Source organism: Apteryx mantelli, chromosome 17 (genome assembly GCF_036417845.1).
Source record: "Apteryx mantelli isolate bAptMan1 chromosome 17, bAptMan1.hap1, whole genome shotgun sequence".
In the NCBI taxonomy this organism is placed as follows: Eukaryota; Metazoa; Chordata; class Aves; order Apterygiformes; family Apterygidae; genus Apteryx; species Apteryx mantelli.
The window spans coordinates 7,160,373-7,168,543 of NC_089994.1; the positions used below are offsets into that span (position 1 = coordinate 7,160,373).

The 8,171-nt window shown below is 47.4% G+C and overlaps 1 long non-coding RNA gene across 1 annotated transcript in view; it reads left to right on the forward strand.

The window, feature by feature from the left end:
- LOC136993549 (uncharacterized) overlaps positions 1-7,930 on the forward strand; it is a 28,091-nt gene extending 20,161 nt beyond the window's left edge. The window contains exon 3 of the long non-coding RNA XR_010885910.1: positions 6,658-7,930. This is a non-coding gene — a long non-coding RNA (uncharacterized lncRNA). The remainder of the gene's footprint in view (positions 1-6,657) is intronic.
- The last annotated feature ends 241 nt before the right edge of the window (positions 7,931-8,171 follow it).

Sequence of the window (8,171 nt, forward strand, 5' to 3'; positions counted from 1 at the left end):
CAGTTTTACCTGGAGTGCAACATCTCATAGCTTACAGTTTCTCAACGCTTTTCAAGTGCACCAAAATTAAGTATTAAGAAAATTAAAGCTGCCTTCTGATTGTCCTCCTGTTTGCTGCCGGGCGCGTGGCTGGAGCACGCTGCGGGCAGGGCTCGCTGTTGCAGAGGGGGGCAGTCCCCGAGTTTCCCAAAAGGAGGCTACTCCCTAAGTAAGAAGTATATTCGAAATGCAATCATCAGCAGCGCTATTTGCCTGATTACAGTGTATAACCAAATGATATTTCTGTAGAGCAGAATGGAGGCCATCAGAGTAATTGTTCCCATGAGCCTGGCGGGGAAATGGCCCGGGCTCTTAGAGGAAATACCCTTTGGGGCACTTCCTTGGAGAGAACGTTTCTGAAAAAAAAAGATCAATCTGCAGAAAATAAATCTAATAAAACCCAGTTCATTTACGTAGCACTGAGCCTGTGAGTTTTGGGGCTAATTCCTCTCTGCCAGTGCAGAGACGTGGAGAGCTGAGGTCGCAGCCGAATGACAGATACCCTGAGTGCAAATTCGCTTCTCACACGCTCTTCCCCGGAAAGCCAGTACGGCCGCAGGGTTGTAAATGAGCGGATGCTTTTCCCCGGTTTGCGGTGAGACCTGCTGTCAGAGAGGCTCTAGGCTCCACCCCAAGTATCTTTAGCTGCTGTAGATCACAATTTCTGCAGAAGTTTTTATTATTATTATTATTATTATTATTATTATTATTACTTGCGATTCTGTGGATCTTCTCCCGTCCTTCCAGCATGCTGTTTTCGCCAGATCCTTTTCTGCCTTTGATCACAGCCAGGAAGATGGCTTTGACTTTTTGCATTGCCTTAGCCCCGTGCAAAGTCCTAATCCTTCTAATAGCTGGAGGTTTTCAGTTTAAGTCTTTTATTAATATTCCATCTTAATTGTAAAGCACTTCAGGGATATCCAAAAGCCTGTCTTACATAACATCCTTATCCACGCTTGAGTCCTTCAGAGCTAGGGTGGCAGGAGAAAGTGCCCTCTCTGATCTGCCTGGTCTGTCATTAGTCTTTGTACCTCTAATGACACAAAAACATTAAAAATTTACAATATACTTCAAATGTTTAAGCTCAATGTATATTTTTAAACATCTGGCATTATTAGGAAGAGTATGACTTGCTGTCACGTACAGATTTAAGTGATGTAGTTAGCAAAGTCTCACATCTTCTAGGAGCCTTTTTAGGCAGATCTAAATCACCGGGAAAGTGGAAGAAGCCATAGGAAATAGAGTTAAGACAGTTCACAAAGTGCCGGTGCTGGTGAAATCCTATTATGTATTAGGTTGTTTGAGCTGGGGGCAGAGCGTGGACCAGGAAACTAAGAGTTGGGAAATAATAGATGGGAGAAGCTGGAAGCTGGGACCGGACGGCGCTGCAGCTATCCCGCAAAGGCAGTGAGGAGAGAGAGAAGGCAGAGGCATTTGTGCTGATCCGTAATAAGCCGTTGTGAAACATGCTTCTTGGATTATAACTCGTTGCAGATGATCATCCTCCTTCCTCTTATACTGCTTCGGTTATTTCAGGCAGCTGCCAGCTTTTCCCAATGTTTGTGTATTTTAGTAAAGACTAGAAGTGATCTTTAAAACTAACAAACTGGCATGTTTAGAGTGTGAACCTTGGTGTTCGTTTGTCTTAAGGAGGTTTTCTTCAGGAGACTGATTCAGCTCGGACACATAATGTTCAGGCTGAATGAAGCCCGGAGAGTAAACCTTGAGCCTCCCTGGTGAACGGATGCAGGAAACAAACAGGTTTAATGGACTTACACGTTATTAATAAGCAGATGAAGGAGAGATGTGAACCTGAGCTTCCGATGGCAAGTGTGAGCCTCTCCTTAAATCTCCCTTGAAAAGGGATAAAGAACATACCAGCACGTGCGCCTGCAGTTTACATTTAGAAGCCACATGCAGAAACAAAGGATACCTGTGTTCTCCAGCTTCCACGTCCGCTGCCTTAACAGATCTTTAAAAGCCCACAATGCTCTCTACTTCGTATCTGCATGGAAAATCTTAAATCCAAAGGCTTCGGAATGACTTTGGAAAGCAGGTGTTACTACCTCCACTTGGCATGGGGCAATAAAACGTACCCCCCTGTAGGTACTCTTCCTGGTGAGGGAAGATGTCAGAATTAAGCAGTGACTCAAACAAAATCCCAGGCAATCAGAGCGGTCATTAGCCCCCATTTTGACACCCAGCTCCCTGCGTAGACACCAGCGTATGCTGCCTCCCTGCAAACTGGGAAGCGGATTTTTGCCGTTGCACTGACTTTGGGCCCTTCTGTCTAATCTTCCGAGCTGAAAAATGGTCCTTCATTGTATTTCCATCTAAAAGTTAAATGATTTGTAATGCCTTAGATAAAACTACTCATTCTATATGAGTTAATTTGATCCTTTAGGAAGTGTCACCTTTACTAAGGATGAAATGGAAATGCTTCTCTAGGTATTTAATAAGATTTAGTGGAAATTACTAAAAAGCTACATTACTCAATACCACTTGATAATTTTACTAATGAGATGTTTTTAGATCAACTACCAAAATGTAGCATCCCTCTGAAATGGGACATAAAAAGCATTTTGCAATTCACTTATTTGTAGAATTGATGAATGACTTTATCTGAAATTGCATGGGGTAAGTTGGGCAGAATGTAACTACCCAGGCGTATTCATTATTTGTGAAGCTTATTTATTTATTCTGGACATCAGGACTTTTATTAAATTCTTGCAAAAAAACAAAAACAAAAAAACAGATCTCGTAGATTATGAATCCTTGGTGCCTTTGTTAAGTTTCTTGCACCAGCGACGCTGGCAGCAGCGTGCTGCCCCCTCCCTTTGCTGGCGGCTCAGCTCAGCAGTGCGGCAGGCATGCGTTCACTGGAGTTTTGAGTCAGCTCGGCTACGGAAACACGATGTTTATCCTCCCCTGGCCGCACGTCCACGACCCTCTTCCCTTGTGTCAGTATTAGGGCTATAATTTTTCATTTGAAAGAGACTATTGGCTGCTAACTGGAACCTGGCCATGTTTTGCAACTCATACGTCTTCCTTTCTGGTTACAGGCCAGATGTGCCAAACCGCGTCTCTCCATAGAGCTGTCTTCCACCAGAACCTTGCTGGTTATGTTACCATTATCAGTGTTCATTAAATGAAATATTTGAAACAGAGAGAGAACAGCTGCCCTGGAGATAATGAGTGATTCACTCTAGCCGCTCCCCGGTGAATTGGAACTCGCTGTATTTATTTCATACTCAGAGCTGTTTGTTGTATAACTGAGTTTATGTTGTGTAACTGAGTCGTCTCATGATGGTAACTCATGCTGCAGTTGGTGGTAGTGAAAGGTCGAAGGATGAAAAGTAGCAACTACTTTTATCCTGATTTTGCAGGCAGCACAGGAGCGGCAGAATACAGCGAGGTGAGGATTGGTCTGCCATCATCTTGACTTACCTTAATACACTTCCCATCTGAAAGAAGCTCTTTCCTGTAACAAATACAAGAGGTTTTCTCTGCCAGAAGTAGACTGGCCAGAGACCAGGCTTCTAGGCAACAAGGGAGCAATAACAATTTCTTTGGTCTTGCCCCCAAACAGACCTTTGCTTCCAGCCCAGACCTCAAGTATCCGGCCTTCACTGCTGCCATCTTCCCCTCCCTCTCCCTCAAACTAATTATTTTGGTAGTTGATAAGTAGCCAGTTTTTTTCCCCCCTATTTGGCAAAGATTAAATATGTTCCTGATCAGCAAGAAAAATGCAGGCTCTTTACCTGACAATCAGGGATCCTTTTACTTCGGCTGAAGCGTCCACCTGTCTCGCTGAAAGAGGCCGTAATCCTGTGGTCCGGGTCACACGTCAGAAATCTGGAGATCGCTCTGTCACATACTTAGTTTATTGGGACTGCAAAACATCTGCATAGGCTCACAAAAAGAAGATTCATCTAGGAGAGCTCAGGTCACCTGAAAGCAGAAAGTTATGAAGTAATTTAATTTTTTCCTTCTTATACGAGTTGCTGGTCTCAAGTTAAGCCAAAGAGAAGCCACCTAACGGAGCATTCCTTCACATTATCATTTTGTGCCTTGAGACTGTGTCAGACACAGAGTGGCACCACCGTCACCACCATGTCAGTCTTGCTTCAATGATTTTCAGAGTTTTTTTTTCCTAACACCAATACTCAGAGGTCTCCACCTTGGTATGCCTCCAGCCTGCCCTGTGCTTTACCTGCACGTGCACAGCGGTGCCTTCTACATAGGTGGGAGTCTGAAGTCCGTCATAGTTTCACAGCAGAGATGTCGGATACAAAAGAGGTTACGTTTGGGAGCCCACGAAATTGCAAAGCTGAGCCAGCTATACCGACTTAATTGCATTCACAGCTGTGTGAACTGGAAGACTACGCAACTCAAAAAGGGAAAGAGAAGAGGAGGTAGGGTGAGGAGTAAGTCTAGAAAAATTGTTGACTTTTTTACGAACCTGGAATAGGGAAGGTTGGGTTTCTTCCCCGGTGCCTGGCTGAAGTTAGCCCTCACAGGCCAGCTCAGGGAGCTCAGCCGCATCGGTCCTTTTGGGCAGGTTTCCCTTGCACCTTCTTTCACGTTACTTGGTTTAATGAGCTAAGGAAGGGTTGGGGCATCATCTCAGCATGGTCTCCTGCTCTGACTGGCCTCTCCCGTGTAGACAACGTGGGGCTAAAATCAGGCAGAGGTCTGTGCCCTCACACAGCATCGCAGCAAAAAGGTTTGTTGCTTCCCTCTGCAAACCTTCCCCCCTCCCTACTGACGATTGCTCCTACCTTTTTCCTGCCCCCCCCCCCAGGGGGGCACAGCCTGGTCCTGTTTCTGATGAGTCCCGTGTTTTCATTATACAATGTATAGTGAGCTTCGCCCTTTTCCCTACACATTTTCCCCTCCACCTTATCTTTCTCGGTCATCTCGAGTTTCTCCAACAGCCTGTTTCCTGTAGTCCGTCCTTTCCTCTTGTGGACCGGTAACTTCCGTTCCCTTGCTGCTCATCCTCCTTTCCCATTCCCACAAGCATATGGCAGGATCGCTTTGTGGCCTTTCCCCCTCCAAGCTCTTGGACTGCAGAAAACGGTAACCTCCAGTCCTTCCACCAGGCTCCTCCTGACATTACAACGGGCAGCTCTCCCCGCGTGCTCGGGCTGCGGGTAAGCAGGGTGGATTTGAGCGCAGGGATTACAGCCGGAACAGTAATGCCTTTGTAATGCTGTCAGGATTATTCCTCTCCCGTGGAGCAAAGCCTGAAGAGCAGTACCAAGTCTTCAAGCAGACAGGATCTCCAGCTGTCAATGCGTTTGCTTTCTCTGGGGGCGAACACGTGCCTGGCCAAATACAATTTGCCAGAAGACCAATACTTGGCATCGTTATGACCATTGAAGCAGGCCATGTTTCTGCAGCCCTTTAACAGAGGTGGAGAGATAATAAAAGGACAGGAAAGGCCGTAAATGAGGGCTACACAGTCCATCTTCAGTTCTGGGACAGGTTCCCAATTAGCATCCTGGTTCTCAGGCCAGCCCAGCTTTGATTTTAGTGTACCTTGGCACATTGTGCCGTATGATACTGTACCTGCTCTAGAAAATGGTATTCTTGCAAGTGCAAGTGAAAGAGAACAAAGACTAAGAAACTGCAGTGCCAAGAGAACTGCCACAAAACATCGCAGCCCCTCTGGCCCTCGCCGTCAGCAGCTTTCTGGAGATTTACAGTTTTCCTGTGGGCATTTCTCATTCATTCTCAAACAGCTCCTTTTCTGGGCAGCTCTCTTTAACTGAGATACACTCTTCTGTGTTCAGGGCAGACAGTGCAACCCTTGTTTTGTTTGAACAATACTCTATTTTTTTTTAATTGTCTCTACAGAAATGAGGGCAAAAATAAATCTGCTGAACCCTTCCCCCCAAAATGCTCATGCTTTTGTGCACATCCATGCTACCTGATATGCTTCTAAGAGCAGACAGGATTTCACACTTGCAGGCAGTGCCGTATTTGCAATTGCCACCGGGATGAGATACACCCCTCCTCCAGTAGCCCCAGGCTATTCGCTACCTCCAAGGTGTCCTGGGTTTGGGGAAGGAAATGCAGCTCCCCTCTGGCTGAGCCTCGGACTGAATTACACAGATAGTTTTGACTGAGCTCAGTCTCGGGAAGCAGTGAGCATGCACGTTACATAATATAATCTTCATGTCTTGATGATTCTGGCCTGTCCTCTTTTGTGCTGCCAGCTGGAGCAGAAGCCCTTCTCCCGCTGGAGAGATGTTCGTGTGCATCTCACAGCTCAGCAGGGCTGGAGTTATGTGCTGCTCGCTCGCTGCAACTGGCCGCTGGCGTTCCTCGGTGTTTGCCTCCAGAATAGCCGGCTCTTTAAAATGCAGTGGATGCTACGCAGCCACGGCGATCCCAAGATTAATTTGTCCATTAACGGAGATACATGAAGAACCTCAAAAATGAATTTGTGGGGAGGATGCATGCCAGACTCTCCAAATATCGAGGGTTCTTTCCCAGCCAAAACTCAAATACGGGTATGATGAACAACCCGCTTTCCGGTTCGTGCTCTCGCTCTGTCCCAGGTCATAATTGTCTCAACTGCTGCCATTTCTTTGTTGCTCTGTTCTGTAGCACGGCCCCTGCCTGCGCTGTTATTGCCTCCCCTCGTCAAGCTGTTTCTTGCCCTGATCCCTGCCGTGCTCTCCAAAGCGATGAATCACACACCTGCACAAGCGAGTCCCCTCCCGGAACAAGGCATCTGCTCCGAAGTCTGCAGTGCTCAGTTGACTGAGACAAGGGACTACAACCCACCTGTTGACAGCGATATCACTACAGTCCTCAGAAACAGCTCAAAAGACTTCAAAGAGCTTGCGGCAGCGTTAGTCGAGGCTAGGCAGGAATCTATCAGTGTGAACTTCCTCACAGCGGTGCCGGCCTTGACTCCAGAAACGGCAGCTTCTCCAGAAGCAGCATTACATCCTGAAGAAGGCACTTCCCCAGGACAGAGGTATTGGGAAATTCTCATTTCAGCCTCCTGCTACCTCTGGGCTTCCTGGCAGAAGGGTCCCTTTAGCATCCATGGCTTCTCCAGCAATGCAGCTGCAGTAGCGAAAGCTGGGGCTCTTGCTCACCCAGCCATACGGCCTCTGGGCTGCGGTTTGGCTTTGATGGTATCAAACAGGAGCAGCATATTCTGGGGGATAAAAAAAAAAAAAAGGTACCTCAGCTGTAATTCGGAGCCGAAACAGCATAGCTGCAGTATGTAGGCAGTACGTGCAGTATTCACTGCGTATTCTGCAACACTGCATGTATGAGGGGGCAACTGCTGCTAGACAAATGTCCCCACCGCAAAGCCCCTCAACAGCAGCCTTCAGCCACCACGGCAGCTCCTGCCAAGTGTCCAAAGCAGGAGGAGGGCAGAGGGACCAGCCTCCCCCTTTGCCATCCTGAGGACGGACGGAGGGGACGCAGCGCACGCTGACGCCGGCACTGCAGCACAACCCGCTTTCTGTGGCGGCTCTCATCTCACCAGCGCGTGCGACTGCGGCAGTGAAGGCACAGCAGCACAGGCCAGAGCCAGACCCCACGCTGCGGAGAGAAGTTGCACTTTGGTTGTTGCACCGAAGACTGTGTCATCCCATAGTAAGTGCTGTGCGTGTGCCAGCAGAGCAGAGCCAGCATGAGTAAGCTTATTATGCTATAATCACACCTTCATCTTTCTGGGTACATAAACTGCTGAGGTATCCGAGTCTGGCAGCGAGGCACAAGCACCGTCTGAGGATGAGCAAGAAGGGGCTGGCTCCTTTCCTCATTGGGAACATGTCCGACGTGACACCATTACCTGTTACTGTTTTTAAAGGGAACATGGTTATTATAGCCCACCTATCGCCCCTTAAAATAAATAGCCGTGTTTGACTACAAAGAAGTTAAGTAATCTGCTTTGTAGATACAAACTCCTTTATGTTTATATCATTTTATGTTGTGCCCTAACGAACCTCTATGCCTATTTCAAAGGCTGGACCAAAGCTTCCCTGCGCACTCGCTTGGACAGGTAGAGGCTGACCACTGACCACTGACCCTCTTCTCCTGAACCTTGGGAAATCTGGGCTTGGGATCGAGGCTTTGAATCCTCTCGTTCATAACGA